Consider the following 5,521-nt stretch of genomic DNA (forward strand, 5'->3'; position numbering starts at 1 on the left):
GGGCCTCGGCCGCGCGCTTACCGGGCGGAGGGCTCGATCCTGCGCGCCGGGTCGGGCCGGCTCAGGCCAGGGTCAGGGCCGGGGTCCTGGCCGGGGTCGGCCGCGCCGCGAACCGCACCGAGGACGACCGCCGACCACCCACCCCACCGCCACCAGCTTCCGGCTACGTCGCGCCTCGCAACGCCTCACGGGAAGCCGGGGACGGGCCGGCGGGGGCGGGCCTTCCTCCCCGCCTGCTTGGCCGGAAGCGCTGCCTCACCCCGTAGCTATGGGGACGCGTCCTCCTCCGGGCTAGTGTGTCGGAGCTGCTAGTCCAGCGGGGACCGCGGTAGCGTGGGGACCGACAGCCGTGCTCACCAGCGGTGCGCCGTCAGGATCAGACGGGAAACTGATGGCCTGCTCAAATTAGAACGATTCATGGGCGTTTACTCACAAGGGGGCTGGTTAGCAGGGTATGCGCGGGTTTAGGGCACCGCAGGAATTCTGCGGGAACCCAGGGCTGGAGCAGCAGAGCTGTGACGTCAGCAGACTCCAAGGAAAAGAGGGAAGGAGGGGTTCCCGGACTCGGGAAGGGCAGTGTTCTCAGGGCCACTGCCCAAGAGGAGCTGTCATCTTTTGTTGAGGGCATGACCAGCCCAAGGCGACCTAGTAGAAGGCGGCACGGGAATAAATACCGGCCTCTCTGGCCTCTCACCCTCTGGTCTCCCGATTTTGCCTCCCACTGGCCAGGCCCACCGGTGCAGTCTGAGGTGGAGAAGGGTAGGGGGTGGGCACGGAGGACAGCTGGAGACGTTGCAAGCAGGCTGCAAAGCAGTGTGGATCCCGAATATGGGAAATATGACTGTAGAAAGAAAACTGTCCAGAGTGATGATCTCTGGGGAGTATAACTGCAAGCGATTTTTGGTTTTGTTTTTATTCTGTGCTCTTACGTGTATTCCACATATTCTTCATTGATCTATGGAACTTTTGGAGTGATCAAGTACGAACGTTTTTACTGAGGTATAATTTACATTCAACAATTTACGTTCAATGAGTTTTGAGAAATGCATACTGCAGTGTAACCTCCACCATGATCAATTATAGAACATTTCCATGACAGGCAACCACTGTTCTTACTTTTATCCCCATTTTTTAGTTTACCTGTTCTAGAACTTCATATAAATGGAATCATGCAATAAGTACTCTTCTGAATGGCTTCTTTCACTTAGCATAATGTTTTCAAGGTTCATCCATGTCATAGCGTGTCAGCACTTCATTCCTTTTTATTGCTGAATACTATTCCGTTAAATGAATATAACTCTTTTTTTTTTTTTTTTTTTTTTTTTTTTTTTTTTTGCTGTATGCGGGCCTCTCACTGTTGTGGCCTCTCCCGTTGCGGAGCACAGGCTCCGGACGCGCAGGCTCAGCGGCCATGGCTCACAGGCCCAGCCGCTCCGCGGCATGTGGGATCTTCCCAGACCAGGGCACGAACCCGTGTCCCCTGCATCGGCAGGCGGACTCTCAACCACTGCGCCACCAGGGAAGCCCTGAATATAACTCTTTGTTTATCCGTTCACGTATTGGACAGTGGAGTCATTTCTGAGTCTTGGGTATTGTGAATAAAGCTGCCCCGAAATTCACATGGGTGTATTTTAACATTTCTTGTGCATAATTACCTAGAAGTTAGGCTGCTGGGTGATCGGGGAGGTGTATGTTGAACCTCATAAGAAATTGTGAAGCAGTCTTTCAGAATGGCTGTACCATCTCACACCCCACCAGCAGTGTGAGAGCTCCAGTGTCTGGCATGTATGCTGGGTTATCTCATTTGCATTTCCCTCCATTGCTGGTTGAAAGCTGCCCTGGAGGGTTATCTTAGCTTCCTGGCCCTTCCAGCCCACCCTGTGCCCAGCTTAGCATAAGCACCTCGTGCAGCCAGGGGAAGCCCTCGGGAAGGAGCCAGCAGGGCTTGCAGTGAGAAGCCACTGGCATCACAGAAACAAGAGGACTGAGGTGATGTGCACGGGGCACCCATAGGGTCTACACAAGGACAACGTGAGACAGTGTAGATTTCGGCACGAGACCCTGGGGCTGGGACTGTGTGGGTTCCACAAGTTCAGAGAGCGAGAGCCACGTGCTGGATTCCTCACGTGGGCTCCCCGGAGGAAGCGGGCTATGAAGGATGTTGAAAGGGAGGAGAGGAAGAGGGAAGGTGGTCCCTGAAAGGGCACAGCGGAAGCCATCATTTGGCACTGCTAGTGCAGACAACGAGCAGAGGCTGAACTTTCAGTTTTCTGATCATAAAGCTAAAAGCTCAACCCCTACTCCACCCCAGGCTCTGGAGCCCTGCGGCTACGCTCGTCCCCGGGGCCAAGAGCAGGGAGGTGGCCATTGCAAGGACAGGGCAAGCCTGCCTCCTCACAGCATCCGTGGTGCCCCTGCCTCTCTCTGCCATCTCAAGGCTGGCTCAGTGACCAAGTAACAGAGGATCAGTCTGGGCACTGAAGTGGTGAATGGAGCAGAACACGCAGCTGCAAACTGGAAATGTTTTATTACCCCATCTGAAATATTTAGATAATTTGTTTTTCTTCTAGACCTGCCGGCAGTACATTAATTTCCAGTTAGAGTAATGTGATCATCTTTGTGGTTTCCTCCCCAGGGCTGCTGAAGCTCTCGATATGATATGAGTAAAACTGAAGGGAATACGAGGGCAGCGATATGCAAACCTCGGGGTAAATGGCTGCGCGAGGCTGGGGCTGGCCTGGACCACACGAGTTCACCCGTGAAGTCACCGTGGGACCCGGGACACATCGCTGCTGCCTCCTGGACTCATCTGTGAAATTTCCCCATCTGTGAAAGGAGGACCCCAATTCCCCTCCTAGGCCGGGGCCCACGCTTCCTGCCTGCTCGTCTGAAGTCAGGCCCTGGGCTCGATGAGGAAGATCTTGTGTAAACGGCACAGCAGTGCAGCTCTTCCTGATGTGCACCTGTTGTTCAGGTGAGGAAGCGGAGGCACAGAACAAGTAAGCAATTTGCCCCAGGTCGAAAGGGCAGCACGTGGTGGAGGCGAGGTTGGTACCCAGCCTGTGTAGCATCTTCCTCAGAGTAGAAGGGCGTGTGGGCCGAGCGTCCACTGGGGGTGTAGTTGTGTCCTCTGATCTGACCCAGCACCAGTCTCAGAGGTCAGTTTCATTCCAGACACGTGCAAGTGACGGAGAAACTGGGTTGGGCCGTGAGCACTGGTCAACCGTGACCCTGTCAGGGTCTCACCGCCGGGTCCCGGGGGTCCAGCCAGCTGCCATCAGGGGTGGCGGAGCCTAAAGAAGCAGCGGAGGCTACCCAGGACTGGTGAGGGCCGTGTGTGTAAGTGTACACATCTGTGAGCATGTTTGGGTTTGCACGTGTGTGCGTGTGTGTATACATGTGTGCACGGTAGTGCATGTGTGGTCTGTGCCTTAAGGCTCGTTAGGCTCAAGGTCACTGTACTGAGTCCCCCACGCGCACAGGGACAACAGGTGTGGCTTTGGGGTCTGCCCAGAAGAGGCGCCGCCCACAGGGCTTCCCAGAGAAGCAGGGTCTGCCATACCCGCTTTGCACAGCGGCAGAGGCGGCAGCTTGGAGTCGGAGAGGCCGCCCTGGCCCCGGCCAGTGGCAGCAGCACACAGATGCGGGCCCAGGCTACTCAGACCCCGGAGGCACGCCAGCAGTGCTCGTCCAGAGCTCCTGCGCGCGGGGAGAAGTGAAGCCAGGGCTGTGTCCGCCTCGCCCCCAGGAGCACTGCTCCGCCCCGCACAGGTCTGTGTTCCTGAAACCAGGAACTGGGCTGAGGAGGGGCCATGTGGGGCCCTGTGAGGACAAGGCTCCTTCCCTCCCTGGGAGGGTGGCTCTCAGGAAGTCTCGCTGCCTATATTTAAAGATCAGCCATTCTGTGGGCCTCCAGGAGGCTGGGGCATAGCAGGACCTTGGGGGCATCTTGAAATGACTATCTAATCCCATTGACTGGCCAGCGCTCCAGGGCCGCCTGGAGAGGTGGTCGCCGGCCATGGATATCACCAGAGCCCTCGGTCTCTCTCTGGACTCTTAACTCCTCTTGAAATCTCTCTCATATTGGGCTCAGCTCGGGGGCAGGGCTGTTTCTCCCAGTGTTTAAGGGGATATGCCTATGCCACCCGGCCCCCGCTGGGCTCCAGGGAGCAGTTAGACCCACCTTGAGGCTGACAGGGCCTCAGGTACATGGAAACAGCCCCAGTTTCCCAGCGGGAGGGCTCGAGGTCAGGATCATTCGCTCTGTCCCAGCGATGCGGATGGAGCCGACTGTTTGCTGGGCGCTGGTAGGAAGAGAGGGAGGGGCCCCTGCCGGGCAGTGTTGGTCCCGATGCCGGCCCTGGCGCACAGAGGGTGCCGCAATGCCCACCCATCCGACCCCTGTTGCTGCCTCTAAATGATGCACAGGAAGAACTGGGCCCCAGGATGAAGGAAATGGAAGGAATGTCAGAATGTGGTCCTGCTAATTCACGAGGCCGTGCATCACTACGGAGCACAACTGCTCCTGACCCAGAGCTGTCGTTCCTCCTAAAACACCCAGGAACTTGCAGCTGTGCTGAATGACACTTGGTCACACAGGCTAACGAGTCACGGCCAGGAGTGTATTGAGACAGGGCCAGCTTCTCAGACTGCAGGCCTGAGGGCTCAGATCCCGGGGGCTATGACAGGAAGACCCACACACCCCCTGCCTTAGCCCCTCCCATGCCTATCCAGATGCTAGTTGTTAGAGACAGAAAACCCAACCCCACATGGCTTAAACAACAAAGGGATGTTATTGGCTCATGTGGAAAAGTCCAGTGGTAAGTTGGCTGTCAGGTGAGGCTTGATCCAGCAGCTCAGCTGTATCACTGAGGACCAGGTTTCTCTCTGTATCTTTGCTCTGCTGTTCCATTTTCATCCGAAGGTCCCAAAATGCAGCTCCTAAGGCTGTAAGCTCCCTGTTCACATCCCAGCTAAAACCCCAAGATTCACTAGCTTGGGTCATGTGTCCACTTCTAAACTAATAACAGGCCAAGGGGATGGACTGTGCTGATCTGTGGCATCTAAGCCCCGAGCTCCAGCCCTGGAGCCCCAGAGGGGAGGCAGGTTCCCAGGACTGCAAGGACCCCAAACAGAAGTCCGAAGGTCAGGTGAGCTCTCCTTGTGGCCGAGGTTGAGGTGGGCATTTTGTGGCTCCCCTCTGTGTCCCCGGGGCCCAGCATGAGCCCAGCCAGCGTGGTACGAACACTGGGGAGGCCTGGGTGGGGCTCTGCCTGTCTCCTCTTCTCTTCGAGGGAGCTGCTGCTAGAAGGAGGGAGGGAATGGGTGGAGGTGGACAGGCAGATCGTCTCTCCAGAGAGGCAGGAACTTGGCCTGGAGGCAGGAGGGAAGAGGGGTTTCAGGTGGACACAGGACCTGGCGCCACGGGGAGGCTGAGAAGGGCCGGCCAGGGGGTGGGCGGCAACTGGGAACAGCCACTGACACACTGACCCCAAGGCCAACACGACGGGGAGGCAGGGTG

At 57.0% G+C, this 5,521-nt stretch overlaps 1 protein-coding gene across 2 annotated transcripts in view; it reads right to left on the reverse strand.

Moving 5' to 3' along the window:
* Positions 1-171, reverse strand: part of ARFGAP1 (ARF GTPase activating protein 1) — an 11,686-nt gene extending 11,515 nt beyond the window's left edge. For both annotated transcript variants that reach the window (XM_024750361.1, XM_024750362.1), the window contains exon 1: positions 22-171. The gene's annotated coding sequence lies outside the window, so the exon portion shown is untranslated. The remainder of the gene's footprint in view (positions 1-21) is intronic.
* Positions 172-5,521: the final 5,350 nt, after the last annotated feature.

The sequence above is a fragment of the Neophocaena asiaeorientalis genome, unplaced genomic scaffold, assembly GCF_003031525.2.
Source record: "Neophocaena asiaeorientalis asiaeorientalis breed wild unplaced genomic scaffold, Neophocaena_asiaeorientalis_V1.1 scaffold606, whole genome shotgun sequence".
NCBI classification, from domain to species: Eukaryota; Metazoa; Chordata; class Mammalia; order Artiodactyla; family Phocoenidae; genus Neophocaena; species Neophocaena asiaeorientalis.